This window comes from Pleurodeles waltl, chromosome 5 (assembly GCF_031143425.1).
Source record: "Pleurodeles waltl isolate 20211129_DDA chromosome 5, aPleWal1.hap1.20221129, whole genome shotgun sequence".
Classification (NCBI taxonomy): Eukaryota; Metazoa; Chordata; class Amphibia; order Caudata; family Salamandridae; genus Pleurodeles; species Pleurodeles waltl.
In genome coordinates this window covers 408,693,242-408,711,109 of record NC_090444.1, presented here as the reverse complement: position 1 = coordinate 408,711,109, position 17,868 = coordinate 408,693,242, and the positions used below count along the sequence as shown (strand labels likewise).

The 17,868-nt window shown below is 44.7% G+C and overlaps 1 long non-coding RNA gene across 1 annotated transcript in view; it reads right to left on the bottom strand.

The window, feature by feature from the left end:
* Window positions 1–5,292: 5,292 nt before the first annotated feature.
* LOC138295704 (uncharacterized) overlaps window positions 5,293–17,868 on the bottom strand; it is a 33,621-nt gene continuing 21,045 nt past the window's right edge. The window contains exon 3 of the long non-coding RNA XR_011203669.1: window positions 5,293–5,346. This is a non-coding gene — a long non-coding RNA (uncharacterized lncRNA). The remainder of the gene's footprint in view (window positions 5,347–17,868) is intronic.

Genomic DNA, 17,868 nt, shown 5'->3' with positions numbered 1-17,868 from the left:
GCACAGCTGAATGAGGAGGGCAGAGATCAACCGGTAGTCTTTATTAGCAGAAGGCTATTACCACGGGAACAGAGGTGGAGTGCTATTGAGAGAGAAGCTTTTGCTGTGGTCTGGGCACTGAAGAAGCTAAGACCCTACCTGTTTGGGACTCACTTCCGGGTTCAGACAGACCACAGGCCCCTCAGATGGCTCATGCAGATGAGGGGTGAGAATCCAAAACTCTTGAGGTGGTCCATTTCCCTACAGGGGATGGACTTTACGGTGGAACATCGCCCAGGGGTTGACCACGCCAATGCTGATGGTCTCTCCAGGTACTTCCGCCTTAGCGATGAGAGCTCCCAGGAGGTCGGGTAGCTCTCCCCACTTTCAGCTGGGGGGACACATGTTAGACCTGACAGCCTTAGGGTAGTCACCCCTAACTTTTTGCCTGCCTCCCTCCATTTTCTAAACACTGTGTGGTGTATTTTTGTGGTGCTATATGGTGGTATTGTATGACTTATTGCACAAATACTTTACACATTGCCTTCTAAGTTAAGCCTGACTGCTCGTGCCAAGCTACCAGAGGGTGGGCACAGGATAATCTTGGATAGTGTGTGACTTACCCTGACTAGAGTGAGGGCTTTTGCTTGGACAGAGGGTAATCTGACTGCCAACCAAAAACCCCATTTCTAACAACCCTGGAGCCAAAAACCTTCAAATCTTGTTTTTCCTACCAGTACCGAAAATCACCTCGACACGCTGAGAAATCCTGAAACTCCTGCTCTTCCTTCCAGAGACATCCAATCCTGTGCTGACTCTGCCTTGATTTCCCCAGAGGTAAACACAAGCCGTCGCCTCCCTGACCCCAAAGGGCTCCAGGGAGGCACTCAGCAACGTAGCAACCCTGCGCTCCAAAGTGTCCCGTATTCCCGCCAGCTCCCTCGACGTCCACACCGCCGCCAAATCAAAAGAAGAGCAAAACGGACCCCTTCTGCCAACTCATCAAGCCTTCGCGATCCCCTGGTAGGGCTTGATTATTTCAGCATATTATTTCAGGAGCGGAGCCCTCCGCGACCGGCTCCTTAGACGGCCGCCATGTTCCCAGCCAGCTCCCACTGAAAAGATTCCTTGTAGAATAATATTTACCTGCCTCTAGAACTGATAATGTTATGTTCATCACTTGAAGTACAAATTGCTGTCAAAACAACAGGAAATGTAGTAGTAGTGCTGATAAATTATGAAGATAACAAATGCAATCAAACTCTGTAATGTGAAAATGAATTTTGCATATGCTTCAAAGACGTCTCCATTGACAACCTAAAGCCTGAACTTGTCTCTAGGCCTGTCACCTCCATGTCGGCTTTTCTTTTCTTTATAAACGGGTTCACTGCATTTCTGGAAAAGCATCTGAACCTGCATACTCCAACCAAAACAATCAAGTGCAAGCCTTCAGCACCTGATACTTCAAAGACTTTGGCAGCAACAAATTCTCCATTGGCATACAGGTAAGAAAGTGGAAGAACAACAGAACTCCTATGTCTCCACTTTACTGAAGTCCCTTTACAAAACATGCACACTACTCAACAGGTCAGCCAAAGCAAAGTTCTATATCAACACCACAAATACCATACCAACAGAAATCAAATGCTTTTCAAGGCAATCAAGAACTGCATTAACCCTGTCTGGCCTCATATCCTATACGCCATAGGCAAGTTCAATACTATCAACTTCTTTAGTGAATAAATATAGAAGAGGCAACAGAAAATCAGCAACACTAAACCTTCTCCTTCTCTGACACCCATCTCTCGGCACAGCATCTCTCAATGGCCATCCTTCAAGCCCCAGTCTGTTGCAGACCTTGCTGATATTTTAAATTCCCTCCAAACCATCTCTTATGAAGATGATACCTTACCCTCATCCTTTATCAAAGATGTCTCTAAAGAAATGATCTCATCCTTACTCACCATTGTCAATGCTTCCGTCAATCAAGGCATCTTCCCAGGAGCTCTCAAGAAATGCCAGAACATCCCATTCCTTAAGAAATCCACACTAGACCCTGATGATCTCGCCAACTACTGGCCCATCACTCACCTAGCCCAGTCCATGCTTAACTCCAAGATCACGTCTGTGCTAGCCATCTCATGCAGGATTTCCAATCTGGCTTCAGGTCGCGCTGCAGCACAGGGACAGCTACATAATAAATTATAGCCTACACTCTCCTGACGAGAGAGGAAGATTATTTTGGCCTCCTGATTTTGCTAGACCACTTAGCTGCCTTGGCTGATTTTGCTAGACCCCTAGGCCACCTTTGAAACCATCAATCACCCTACTTGTAATCAAACCTTGGAGTCCTGAAAAGAAATCTGTGGCAAAGTGGTTCTCTAGTTTTTCTCATACCTATCCAACTACTACCTTTTTGTACACATCGACATTGGCATGCCCCTGAAGATTTCTAACAATTGTGGAGCCCTCCAGCATTCCATATTCTCTCCAATCATCATCAATGTTTACATGGATTCTTTTGACACTCTTCTCACTGGTAAGAGCATCAAAATTTAGCAGTATGACAATGACAGACAACTCTTCTTCTTCAGAGTATCCTCCTCTCAGCCTTTGGCAAGGCCAGCTAGTAAAGCATTACCGCACGTAAACTTGGAAAGCACCATGACTTGGGCTGTTGACCTTAAGTCAGAAAGGGGGAATGTGTTCTTAAATTTGTTAAAACTATGCAGTTAATAGGAGTTATTGTTTACCAAATTATTTACATATTTAATTGTGTTGAGTTACAGATAGGTGGGTCATAAATGGATTTATAAATAGCACATACAACTATCCAAAAGAAGAGTGAACATAATCTTGAATTGTCTCCAAGTTCCCATGACTGCACTGTTCTTGGTTTCTCCACAGCTGGATTGTACACTACATAAATACCTAGACATGCATGCTCTATGTCCGTAAAGCTATTATGTTCTCTTCTTTCAATGGTGTGCTCTTAAAGGAAATGTGTCTACATTATTTACAAATCCTTTTCTGTTCCTCATTGGTGGTGAGTTGTTCATTAAGTAGTAGCTGATTCCTTGAATTCTTTTGCTCCTACGTTTGATATGGATCCTAGCGCTGACTGGCTGCAAGTTAGGGAAATTAAAACATCCTGCTATAGACATGGGACAGACAGATGGCAGCATACAGTGAAGTAATCAGGGCTGGGTGAGCTGCTCACATTTGAAAGTGAGCAGCTTGAGGTATTTCAGTTAATTATTGTGTGCCATTTGCACTCACATTTCTAGACTACACATTTTGCACCGGTGCAATTTTATAGCAACCTTAAGACTGGACAATCAGTGCAAAATTGTGTTTTTGTCAAACTCTAAAGATGAAAATGGATGTTCTTAAATTGGTCAGTCATTGCAAATATAACTTCTGGTGTGGCAAAAGATGGCTTTAACAGTTAGACAGAATCCATAGGATCAACAAACTACAGAGAGGGTCAGCCGATTTCAATCACTGGTTGCTTTCGGTCAGCCCCATCAGCTATTGATCCGTGAAATTGCCCTCCACTATTTGGATAACCCGCAGCTGTATTTCCTCATTACCAGTATGCTGCTGTTTGAATGAGTGTTATTTGCATCATGTTGCTTATGGTGAGCCCCTCCATATGCAGCTATGAGTGAAACACATTCTTTGCTGCAGCAGAGAAGGACGAACAAGTGAAACAAATAGTTTATCCCATTAACTGAAGGGGAAGCGGCTACTGCTGTCCCATAGCAACTGGAATCTGTTACTCGTTATACCCACAACATATGAAAGCATGGACAGGAGACCTGGAATCATGATGGCAAGGAGAAGGGCAAAGTCTAAGCTCAATTGTGTGCAACTGTTCCTGTGCAGTGGCTCTCGTGGGTTTGTTCAGGCACGATCTTGTACACTGCTTGCTTTCTTTTCTTTTTACTTTTATCCTTTGAGTGCATGTAAGTATGCAGTTTGATATAAAGTTGACTCTAAGTTTGGTGCCATCCTCATTCACAACCTTATGACGTTTTTTGTCCTATTGCAGTCCTTGTATGTCGAAGCTGTCAAGTTGTGAGTTTTGGTATCAGAATATATTGTTGTCAATGGTTGGACACTAAACACTGGCTATGGAGGGTGCCTCTTAACCTGAAACTATTGAAGCTTATCAGCCACCTTATAATGGTCTAGCTTGAATTAGAATATACTGATAGCTATTAGATACACATTATTCTAAATTCCACATCTCAAGATAAAAGTATGAATTACTAAAAAAAAAAAAATGTCTTTCATTTTTAAATAACAGGAGGTCAGCCAATTAAACCTAGGAGGCCACTTCTTTGTCGGGGGTACAAGTGGGAGCAGGTCCAGCTATTAGGGTGCCTGACTGACTAATGGGACAAAGAAAGGGGGCAGGCCCAGGTGTTAGCTACATCTGCCTATGACAGGGTAGGCCTCTTTGAAGATAATTAAGTTCCTGGGCAGTGCCCAGAAGTTCATACTGTAGAGGAACAAACCACCTTCCCATAGCCAAGGCTTTTGTTTCAGCTTTGGGAGCAAGTTCTCACCTAATCAGAGAGCCATTCAGCTAATGGGTGACGGTTGGATACTCAGGCAAATGGGCTTCTAAAGGCTTTAGACAGACAAAAGGTGACATTTTAAACTGCCTTTTATCAAATATTGAGTAACATTTGATTTTACCAATGAATTGTACTTTTAATAAATATTCTAAAAAGTTCAATAATTAACTTTTAAGCTGGTTACCGGGCAGAGATTTAATTTTGATATTAACTTTTAATGCTTTCCTATGGAGCAGCTATCCATGCTAATGTGAAAATAGCTTTTAGATGCTTTTCACTGCAAGGACATATTTTACATTAAACTTTTACACATCCCACTTTAATCACCAGGCACCCTGCCTTATTATGAAGTGAGGCTTTCTTAGGGGTAACTTATTAATAATTAATGGTTAGGTTTAGGCCGGTCATAAGGTGTTACTTTGATAGGTTGAATTGAAGCTTAATCCTGCACAACAAGGTTACTAGTGGCAGGCCTGCGGTCATGTTTTGCATTGTCACATTAGTGGTGGCACAATATATGCTGCAGTTTCTATTGACATTTAACTTATAGGTCTTGGGTACACTTTCTACTCTCGTACCGTCCTCCTCTCCAACCTCCTTGCACCACATTTATCAAGGTTTGGCTTACATACACAGACACACACACATTCTTTCTTGACATGCATAAAAAATACGACACTGGGCAGCAGAACTGTAAGTTTAACTCACCTGCATAGAGCAGCAACTCGCAGGTTTTCCTCTAACGCACAGAACAGGAACAGCAGGCTAGTAGCACAGCAAGCTGCATGCAAAGAATGAGTTGTGACTGGCATCAGAACTGCAAGCTTCCCTCACACAAACAGAACCGGTGATTAAAGAACAGCTGCACTACATTATTTTGTAATGAAAACCATGGCACAGATATGTGGCACAGAAGATTGCTTGAGCAATGGCACAAATAGCGAGCATGTTTGTTTTTGAATACATTAACATATAGAAGCCAGTCTTCCTGACTACAAATGTCCCTAACACCTGTGAGATCTGTAGCCAGTACATTACATAGTCCACTCTGTGACACCTTTTGCTTTGTTTTTCTTCAATCAATCAGCACGTGCAGATTATTTTATGCCTCCGAAGGGCAGGGTGAAGACTGTCATGAGATTCCATGATGTACGTTTATTTTTAATTGCCAGCAGGATACAGGCGGGTCGAGTTGCTCTCTGAAATTCACACATGCTATCCATGGTGGTCATGGAAGTCGATCTACTGAAATCCCACTAGATGTGACATCATAATCCTTTGAACCCTTGTCACGTAAAAAGTATCTTATTTGTTGCTAAGAGGCAAGGACATGAATGGAAACAGTAGAAAGAAAAAAAGATTCTTGGTTGCCCTGCTGCCGCCCTTATGACCACTGTCACTAAGGGTATGAAGAGTAGTGTCATGAGTACCCGAGGACACCCCATGGGCTGCAACTGCCTATGACTGATTGACGTCCAAAAGAGGAGTCCCACTGATGTGGTATTTTGTGGGTGTATTGTCTAAAATGGTCCATAACGGATCAAAAATAAGAGTAAATGAATATTTGTAATTAAATTGTGATATTTTTATCCACTATCTTCGTAGATGGTTTTTCCATGAGCGTTTCTCTGAATATTTTTCCGCACTGAATTGCAAAAGCCCACATTCAAGGGTAACATTTTGAGAAACAAAGCGCCGTTCTTCTCTGGTATTTGCCTTCCAGTGGCCAGTACCCAGTTGGCGACACAGCACTAATTAAATTCCAGAGTGCTGTTAATGCGCTACGATTAGATTCTATATTTTAATCATAATTACAAATAAAAACGAGTCCTAGAGTGAACTTGCGGTCACCGCTGGGGGAGGGGGCGTTCCCAGCGGTTGGTTGTTGACTACAGAAATCACCTTAAACTATGTTTAACCTAAGACATTTGCTCCCAGTGAGAGGTGATTTATAGTGGCCTGTAGTTTTAAATGAGAAGGGAGCTAGGGAATTAAAACGCAGAGACCGAGAGAATGGATTTAGTTGGCATTAATTAGTGTTTTCTTTAGAAATACCTGGCACATCAGAAGAAAATCGTGAAATAAAAACAAAATCATGCTGGTCGAAGTCTGATAATTTGTTGGTTATTGAACAGAGGATAGTTATGCCGAATTAAACCACTAATTATAGGAATATTGTTTAAGGACACCTCCCCCTCCCACGCCCCTTCCCCGCGACTAACAGCTTCTATGGTGACTACTACCAGCGCCTCTGTGTGCAGTAATATGAGCTCCGAGGCCCTCAAACATTCGCAGTCACATGACCTCAAGATGGCTCTGTCAGTAAGGCACTCGCTGACAGGGCCGGCTTTTGGACGGTGCGAGCGGTGCGACCCCACCGGGCGCCGACCTCAGGGGGGCGCTGTGTTTAAAAGCACCTTTAAAAGCACCCACTTAAGAGTTATTTGTGCGTTCAGCCTTTAAGAAACAATTAAAATGTCAAAGATACCTCTTGTGATTAATGTTCCTGCTAGAGAGAAAGATGGGAGTTTTGCTTAATGGCAGCTTTGACTCAACATAAAGTAGCATAGAGGGTTAATATGCCTGCTGCAAAAAACGGAACTGTGGGGCATATTTATGAAAAGTGGCCCTTCAGCGCCACTTTTCTTGCACCTCTTAGTGCCCCCCTAATGCCACCATCGGTGCATCATATTTAAAATATGGTACACCATAGCGGTAGTTAGGGGACTAGCATCAGATTTTTTTACGCTAGTTCTTCCCTTTGCAGGATTAGCGTCAATTTTGATGCTAATCTTGCAATATATCCAGAGGCCCATTGTAACCAATGATGCCTCCTTTTAATGCCTGCTCTGAGCAGGTGCTTATTTTTCTACCTCAAGCACTTACTGCGAGAAAAAGACACATATGGGAAAGACGGAGGAAGAGAAAAACAAAAAAGCATCACAATGGGAAAAAGCAGAAATCTGCAAGAGTGAGCTGAAGGGGCAGGGTGAGCCTGTAAATGGATTGAAGAGGCCCGAGTTGGCTTCAGTAATATGCTGCCTCTGTATTCCGTGTTCACACATTTAATTGCAGCAGCCGCATGTTTAAGAGAAGCGCTTTGGGCACCAGCACCTTTTCATTTACAAATTAAGCACTGCCCTATGGGGCATATTTGAAAAAAGCGGTGCTGCACACAGTGGTGCGCTACTTTTCTTGCGTCCTTTAGCACCCCTCCAACACCACCATGTGTGCATCATATTAAAAATACTGCGCACCATGGCAGTAGTTTGGGGACTAACGTCAGAATTGTTTATGCTAGACCAGTGCTTTGCGGGATTAGCATAAAAAATGTTGACGCTAATCCTGCAAAACACCCAGAGGCCCATTGTAACCAATGGAAGCCTCCTTTTATTGCCTCCTGTGAGCAGGCATTAAAAGTGCTGGAAAAAAATGACGCAAAGAAATCTGTTAGATTTTCTTGCACCATTTTTTTGCCCCGCCCCCCTAATGGGGGGATGTCCCCTTTGTATACATTAAGCCTGACACAGACATAATGTTGCGCAAAAGGTTACAAAGTGGCGCAATGCATGCATTGCAGCACTTTGTAAATATGGGGCAGCATTTCTGACCTTCTAACGCCACATTAGCTTAAAAGAAATTACACTATTGTGTGGCGTTAGAATGGCACTAGGGGCTCTTAAATATGCCCCTAAGGGGCATATTTGAAAAAAGTGGTGCTGCACACGGTGCTGCACCACTTTTCTTGCGCCCCTTAGCACTCCCCTAACGCCACCATGTGTGTGCTGTATTTAAAATATAGCGCAACATGGCGGTAGTTAGGGGACTAGTGTCTGAATTTTTGACACTAGTCCGGTGCTTTGCAGGATTAGCGTAAATTTTTTTTATGCTAATCCTGCAAAGCACCCAGAGGCCCATTGTAACCAACAGATGCCTACTTTTAACGCCTGCTCTGAGCAGGCGTTAAAAGTGCCGGAAAAAATGGCAAAAGAAATCTTTCAGATTTCTTTGTGCCATTTTTTGGGTCCTCCCTAACGATGCAATTCCACCATTGCATACAATTTGTAAATAGGCACTGCATTTTTGGCCTTCTAACGCCTCATTAGTGTAAAAAATGACTCGAATGTGGTGTTAGAATGGCGCTAGGGTCTCTTAAATATGCCCCTATGTTTTATGTGGCTAGCTGAGTGGATTAGTAAAGTCAGCCTTGACAAGTGCTTTAAAACACATGAATGTATGTGAAAGAGGAGTGGTGGAGAGATGAGGGGCACATTTGTTGGGTGGGAGTGAGTGAAACCGAGGAGGAGGTCATGGGTTGGGGGGGCGCCACAATAAACTGTTGCACAGGGTGCCACCAGTCCTAAAGCCGGCCCTGCTCGCTGACATATGTCTGTGACCGACATCTCCCAGTTCCGAATCGGCACAGGGCTAACTCAGCAGTTCATCTTTCTAAGGTCAATAAACACCTTTAAATAAGGTAATCATTTTAGCACTTATATACAGCTCCAGGAAACGCATACACTTTGGTGCATGTACTCTTGAAAGTCAAGGTTCATAGTAGATGAAGCACTGTTGAGAAGGAGTGTTCTTCAGGCACCGAGAGCTCTTTAGGGGCAGTACTTAATTTGTGCTTGTTTGTTTTCAGGTGCGGAGCACCAGCACTTATTTTTGAGGGCAGGTGCTTATTTTTCTACCTCAAGCATTTGCTGCGAGCAAAAGACACATATGGGAATGACAGAGGGAGAGAAAAACGAAAAAGCGTCAAAATGGGAGAAAGCAGAAAGCTGCAAGAGAGAGCTAAAGGGGCAGGGAGTGGCTTTAAATGGATTGAAGAGGACCGAGATGGCTTCAGGATCACGCTGCGTCAGTATTCCGTGTTCGCACATTTAATTGCAGCAGTCGCATGTTTAAGAGGAGGGCTTTGGCATCGACATGTTTTTATTTACAAATTAAGCACTGTTTAGGCAGGTGCGGGGGCGCTGTCTAGACAAATCCAGATCGGATGTGAGCCAACAGCGGCATCTCCCGCCTTCCTCCTTCATGGATGAATGAGTTGCTGTATACTTTGCCACGCAGGAGGCATGGAGAAGACCTAAAACCACTGTCCTTGTGGCGTTTACTTACAGTCCCTCCCAGTTAGCAGGACCAAACTGCCCATTGTGCCGCTGACATTTCACTGGTAGGCTGCCTGCCACAGGGCTGCTTTCAGAGAAGTTGGGGCTGCTATGACCTAGTAGTGACCTCTTGTAGTGTCCAGCTGGTTTGAACGTTTTTGCCAGGGCTGATTTTGTTTTTCAGCCCAGTCCTGCAGGTTAGTGTAGACATGGCCTTGGCGTGTCACCCCTGTGAATTCTAAATCCAGCCCTTTTCACATATGTGAACACACCTTATTCAGGAGGTGAACTCCCAACCTCTAAAGTCAAAAAAGCTTTAATTTAACTTTCTCCTGTCTACAATTGCCCCCTATCAATGCAAGACATTGGGGAAAATAAATCCTCATGATTATTTTTTCAAAATCTCCCTCTTTCCTGTTTCCAGATGTTGGCATGTATGCTCTATGCCAGAAACGAGGTTGACACTGACGAATTCCCCTCACTGCTTCCCACTGCAAGTGCTGACACCTGGAAAGATAGCAGCAAACAATGCATACTCAGTGTGTGCTGGAGTGTGTTGAAGTAGCAGCTTGCAGATTTCAGAGAGGTTGGGGTTCTGCAGTATGCTTTTTCTGCCATCACACTCGGCTCCAAATACCTCCCTGAAAAGACATTCAGTAATTTATTTTGTCAAAGTTATGTCAGGGGTGGGGGCAGAAGTCAGAGGCAGCACCGATCTGCACTACTTTCCTTGCCTCTAGCATCAGCCTATCAGGAGAACCTTCACAAGATGATCTAGAGCATGGGTACTCGAAAACATTTTCCCAGGGGCCAAAAAGTTTGGTCTGTGATGTGACCGAGGGCCGCATCAATGCAGCGGAATGGCGGTCGGGCGAGGGGATTGGGAGGACTGGTGGTTAAGTATTGGTAGGCGAAGCGAAGGATGCACAAATCTGTTGGCTTAATTGGGCAATATGAAACTAAAAAACCTGGGCTTAATCTTAGCTTCCCCACTTTTCCAAATTGTGTGATCCTAAGCAATTGCTTAATTTTAGGTTCAGAGTCTGCACCTTACAAATCTTCTTCTGTGTTTGAGTTAATAAACTATAATGTTGTTCATCTTTAATAGGAACCGAGGCCACTCAAAAGGTGCACATAGCATCTGACTTGCTTGTTTAATTCACTATTGGTGTATTTGTCAGGGTAGAAGCGAAAATGTATACTTCTAAATTCTTGTTTGAAAACTATCACATTTAAATTAATACTTCTCATTGCACTGATACAATAAGTTATACTTAGGTGAAATGGACTACTGTTAACTTAAAACACTTTTTGAATTTTAAAGTGACTGTTACATTTGTACACTTTCCTTGCAAGATGTCTTTAAAAATGAAGTTGCTTCTAAAGTGAAGCTCAGGACTCCCTGGTTACTTCCTTTCCTTAACGTCAGTTAACCTTGAAATAAATAATTGCCTCTTTATTTACTAGATCGAGTGAAGAGCAACCCTGTACTCCTGTTGTCCAGGGGGCTGCATGTAAAGGTTAAGTGGGCCGCATGCGGCCCCTGGGCCCTACTTTGAGTATCCATGATCTAGAGAGAGAAATCGTGTTCTCAGTTTGTAAAACTCTGATAATTAGGCCATTTATGAAGAACAAAAGAAACTGTAAATTGTGTTTGGCAACCTTAGAAAAAGAAAATGGCCATGTGTTGCAATCAGTGCTCTTCAGAAGGCACGTTAACCTTCAATGTTTTTTTTGTGACTGGCAGATTACAAACAGGTGTTGCCACCAACTGCATTGCACAATGAGGTGCCATTTTGCATGTTGCAATGCCTTTCAAAAACCTAAATATATCCACAAATAAATAATTGGTCCCAAACAGGGTGGACTTGTGAAGCGCCAAAGACCAACACTTGGCTCTGAACCACATAGAGATGCTGACTAGAGGGCCTAAACCATGCTCTATGCAGGAACTACAAAAAAAAAGTAAATACGTTACATAACCACATACACTGTTTCGGACTGGGCTTCCAGTACAATGCACTAAGAGTAAGCTTTGCATAACACTTAAAAGAAACAGAATTGCTGGCCGAGGGAGAAACTGGGTGTGAGCTCAGGACGCACAGGCATTGTTTCCTGTCTGCCACCCGCCTTACTACCAACGTCACCACAGCACTTTAGTCTCTCCTTTCGGTTATTTAATTTTTGCACCAGGTAGTACGAGAAAACACCATAAAAGAATACAAGGGGAGATATTTACAGATGAATAAGGGCAGTTAAAATAATTCTGACCCAAAAATTATATTTCATAGACCTTGTTTGAATAGGGAAGATTCATTTTAGACCACCCCAGAGTACAGCTGAAGAGTTGCACAATAGGTACAAACCAGTCAGAACAGGTATGGCAAAAACATAAGATCATGCCAAGAACCTGTGGTATGGCACAGGCAGTAAAATAAGCAAGATGTTTGATGCAGGCTGTTGCTAAATCTGTGTTCCTGGAATGGCACAGATAAGGGTGACGCAGGAGGCCTAAAAGGGCACAGATCTGGAGATGTGTGGTGATGCAGGACTCCTACAGAAGGACTGTCAGGAACTGAGGCAATGGATAGAAGTAAATATAGGAGGCCTCGGTCACCAAGTGGGTGAGGTCAGTTCCCCGGCAGTGATCCTGCAGCTCTAGAAGCGAACACCAACTGAGTTGTCCCTAACACCCCTGGCTTATGGTTCGAAATGAGTGAGTGAAAAGTACATTGGTAGACGTCACTAAGCACTAATGTTACCCCAGAGATGCTTTAAAACAAGAACGCCATTATCTAGTGACTAAAAGAGTAAAAGGAAGCAGGGACGCGATTGTCAACAGGAGTGAATTCCAGATCTTATCAATTTGAGCTATAGGTCTCTTTTTTTTAACATGTAAATGGAGGACTCAGACCATGAACATTAATGCTGCACCAAACCAGGATCAGGAGCTCCGGTAAAACATTCACACCAGACTGCACGTTACGAAATGTCAAAAGAAGAGCATGAGACACCAGAACTGCTCCTGATTCACACCTAGAGTGTGGAATGGCATCCCAATTCAAATCCAGCAGACCACGCCCCTTCTCCACTTCTGGAAGGAACTTAAGACTTACCTCTTAACCAATACCTTGTTGCATTATAAACTCTCCAATACCATATTCACCGTCGCCTTCACCTTCATTCTTGTTCGTGCCCCGGCCGATCCCTGTTCTGACCCATCCCTTTTCTTCCTCCTCCTCCTCTCCCACCTCCCTAATGCACTAGATACGGCTAACTGGATTACACACTTGTATACTTATCACGTATAGTGTCTTCCAATCAGTCTTCCAGTCTTCAATCAGTGGTTGAAGTGGGCGGGATCTATTGGAAACAACGGTCCCATTCTTTTTTTACATTTACAAAAACTGTTCCTTTAATTTTTGTTAAAAACAACCGTTCTTGAACCATGCTGACCTTGAGGTGCCTCTTGCTGCAAGGGCAAGGAGGAGACCTCCTGTACTGTGAAGACAAAGGAGCTAGACAAGCACAAACCGTCACGCTAGGGCGATTGCTACCTGAAACTAGGGTGACCATCATTTTAAAGCCCAAAACCAGGACATGTTACAAAAAACAGAGGAAGGACTACAATTGTACTTCAGCGAAGTGCACAGAATCAAGGCGCTCATCAGCACAGAGTTATAGAAGAGGCACTAGGAAAATAAACAAAAAAACAAAATATAATGCCAGAGTCATGCATCTTAATTAAATTCTTTCCTTTTAACAGCTGTTAACTATCCCTGCTTTGGAAAAGATAAAAAGGTACCTTCCTCTGTTTTCAGTCGACGCTCCCTAAAAACCGACATATGAGCTAAATTTTCCGAAATCTGCTGGGACAGCTCGTGAAAAACCGGGACTGTCCCGGCAAATCTGGGACGCCTGGTCAGCCTACCTGAAAGACATGCAAATATGTGAAATTGGTTATTCAGAAATCTAAAGGCTGTCTGGGAGACACTAGATTGCTTTAATTGTTGGACTCATTTGATGTTTCATGGTGAAAATGATGTGTTGTTTTGAGAGGTAAGATAAGGTTGTTACCAGCTGAGATCTGGGTTGCCTCCTTCTGAACTGAAACTCATAAAAAGGGTTTGAAGTACGTGCAGTCTGACTGCCTCTTACTATAATATAAATTGAAGCACTTGTTTTAATAAATGGTAATCTCTTTGCACAATTTGCGGCAGTCAATCTAAAATAGTGTGTAATTTTAAAATAACGAGTTACATATTTACAGTCCTTTCAGCCGCAGCCTGGGACCTCGGAGCACTATAAATACACGTCTGTAATACCCACTGCAGCCAGCTGGATTCAATCATGTGACCATCTAGTTAAGCACAAAGACATATACAGTGATCACATTGACCAACTGAGGTATCATAACGTAATATAAGGGTGTAACAGACACTCCAACAGTCCCGCAGTGCTGGGGGATCACCGTAGTTTAGACATAAAGTGGGCCCCCCTCAGCTTCTCAGCTTAACGGTATGAGTATTATGAGGTGCCCCCCTCACAATTCTTTGCGGGACCCCTCAGGTTTCCCTATGCCAGTGACGTAATAGAGTTCCTTTGGGACTGAAAGGTCCCTTGCATGATGAAAGAGGAGCACCCCTTCCAATGCTTTGTTACTATGTTTCCACCATCAAAAGTCAAAGATACCTAAAAGATGGCTGCCATCCTATCTCAGTGTGCTGTTGGTCATACAACGCAGCACGTTTGAAGTCAGGCAGGTTGGCAGCACTTGAAGGCCAGGCTGGAGATTTGAAACTGGATCTTGCCTTTAACAGATAGTCGGCGAAGGGACTTATTGAAGAAGGACATAGTTTATTTTCATCGTGGCCTGATTATAATGTGTCATGGTACCTACAGAAAGGTAACCTTGCTGTCTTTGAAGACTTCTTTTTCGCATTTTGTTAATCGTGTATACATAAAATGCACATCCACCAACAGCGCATCTCCCCCTCTGTTTCACATCAGTTTTACCACCTTGTCTGACATCAGATATGAGAAAAGTCTTTTGCTTGAGCTTTGCCCTTCCATGTGATTTGGTAAAGTCACCTGGTTCCACCCATGTCATAAATCATAAATCATTAACATTTATAAAGCGCGCTACTCACCCGTGTGGGTCTCAAGGCGCTAGGGGAAAAGGGGGGGGTTATCGCTGCTCGAACAGCCAGGTCTTTAGGAGTCTCCGGAAAGCGGAGTGGTCCTGGGTGGTCCTGAGGCTGGTGGGGAGGGAGTTCCAGGTCTTGGCCGCCAGGAAGGAGAAAGATCTCCCACCCGCCGTGGAGCGGCGGATGCGAGGGACAGCAGCGAGTGCGAGGCCAGAGGAGCGGAGGAGGCGGGTGGGGACGTAGAAGCTGAGGCGTCTGTTGAGGTATTCCGGTCCCTTGTCGTGGAGGGCTTTGTGTGCGTGGGTGAGAAGTCGGAAGGTGATCCTTTTGCTGACTGGGAGCCAATGCAGGTGTCTCAGGTGTGCGGAGATGTGGCTGCTGCGGGGTACATCGAGGATGAGGCGGGCCGAGGCGTTTTGAATGCGTTGCAGGCGATTTTGGAGTTTGGCTGTGGTCCCGGCGTAGAGGGTGTTGCCGTAGTCCAGGCGGCTCGTGACGAGGGCGTGGGTCACGTTTTTTCTGGTGTCGGCGGGGATCCAGCGGAAGATCTTGCAGAGCATGCAGAGGGTGAGAAAGCAGGCGGAGGACACGGCGTTGACTTGCTTGGTCATGGTGAGAAGAGGGTCCAAGATGAAGCCGAGGTTGCGGGCGTGGTCTGTGGGGGTCGGTGCGGTGCCGAGGGCCGTGGGCCACCAAGAGTCGTCCCAGGCGGACGGGGTGTTGCCGAGGATGAGGACTTCCGTTTTTTCAGAGTTCAGCTTTAGGCGGCTGAGCCTCATCCAATCTGCGACGTCCTTCATACCCTCTTGTAGGTTGGTCTTGGCGCTGGCGGGGTCCTTGGTGAGGGAGAGTATAAGTTGGGTGTCGTCGGCGTAGGAGGTGATGATGATGTCGTGCTTGCGTATGATGTTGGCGAGGGGGCTCATGTAGACATTGAAGAGTGTCGGGCTGAGCGATGAGCCTTGAGGTACGCCGCAGATGATCTCGGTGGGTTCTGAGCGAAACGGAGGGAGGTAAACTCTTTGGGAACGGTTTGCGAGGAAGGAGGCGATCCAGTCCAGGGCCTGGCCTTGGATCCCGGTGGAGCGGAGGCGGGTGATTAGGGTGCGGTGACAGACGGTGTCAAAGGCAGCCGAGAGGTCGAGAAGAATGAGGGCGACTGTTTCACCGTTGTCCATCAGGGTTCTGATGTCGTCTGTGACTGAGATGAGGGCGGTTTCAGTGCTGTGGTTGGTTCGGAATCCGGCTTTCCTAACCACTTCTGTGAGCTGTTTTGCTGATTTCTTACTTCTGTTTCTTATTTCTCACCCACCTTTCAACACTGTGAAATGCACAGGAACTGACGTCACCCATGCACACTACCTCCAAGCCCCCATGCACACTGCCTCCAAGCCAAATAACCCCCCCCCACCCGCCTATCAGGATAGCCCCCCCCCCCCATATTATCCGGACAAATCAGCTTTTCTTGAGTCTTGCTAAATGGGGGACTGAATCCTAGATGAAAGGAGGTGATTTCGGACCAGGTGAGTATGTCGGCAGAAGCAGAGGAGAGGCTTCGGATCAGCATAGTATCGGTTTCTGTGCATTATTTTTAAAGGCAGATTTTGTCCAATGTTTGAACGAAAATTATGATTTTCAGTGAAACAAAGTGTGACATATTGCCTTCCTTGCTATGTGCTCCACCCTCTAGTGGGGCTATGCGTCTGTCGTTGCAGCTTGAGATGAAACTCTTGGATGCCACAGGGTAGGGAAGAGAATGTTTCACTGGAGGAGAAACCAGCTGTGTCAAGAGCACACATCAAGCCGTGATGCTGTTCTCATCAGTTTCTTAAATCGTCGCTGCTAGATCTTGTTATGCTTCACAGTTGGAAGAAAGACGAACTATTGCCAGAATACACACAATACTCATTACTTTTAGCTTTTGTTGATCCACAAGCAGATGGTTGCTCTGCCCTCTACATATCTTTTACACCAGTGAAGCGCAGGGGCGTGATGTGTGAACCTTGCATCCCAGGGCATGGAGATCATGCTTAGAAGATGAAAGACAGGTTATAAAGAGCCTGTGGTTTGTGATCTGCCTGACAATGCATGCACAGACAAGATGATGGATAAACAGTACGTGGCACGATAGAGATGCAAAAACAGAGCTCGTGCACCTGCTTGACCTCTGCAAGAAGTAGGGACGTGTCCCACAGAGCTGGTGTGACTTAGCTGAGATACAAAAAAAACATGGAGGAAACGTGCGCCCAGGGGAAGGCTGAAGCTGTTACACAATGACCTCTATAAGACGACTCATATGGGAAGGCTAAGCCCGGACCCAAAGCAAATCTGGCCAGAGGTTAAACCACAGACCACTTATGGCTGAGAGTAGGGTTAATGACCTAGACAAGGTACTCTTGAAAAACACATTAGTGGTTGGAGTGAAATTGTTGCAGTGGAGTCGTATTCAATATAGACTAATATATAGCAGTCCCGTATGCTGTTCCACGCAACACACCTTTTCTCACCTGAAAATATCGCACTTTAATGTGGCCACCTGTGGCAGTATCAGTGCTCTAGAACAAGGAGGGTAATCAGCAGTGGTCCAATGCTTAATTTGTACCAAAAAATAAAGAATAAGTGCCAGGGCCCAAGACATCTCAGGCCACCATTGTAGCGTGCACCACTCTCTGCCCCGCCATTGCTTTCAAATGGCAGTAAAATGCTACCAACTAACCATTACACGCCTACAAGTGTGACAACTAGGACTATTCTAGGTTACCTACTTCTGTAAGAAGGGCAGTGGCTCTGGTATTGTCTTTTTTAAGTATATTGAATTCATAAACAATCTGCTGCTGTGCTAAGAAATTGACAGATAGCAACACCATATGGTGAACTGTCATAAATAAGTGCCAGTATTAAGAATTAAGTGCCGGTGCTGAGCACCTGCTAGCACTGGCACAAATAAAGAACTGCAGGAGTCCCATGAATGACTGCCACCTTCCCACTTTCTCCTTTGTAAAGTGTACTTTTTATTGGTATTGGCTGCTTTGTCCTTGTGAG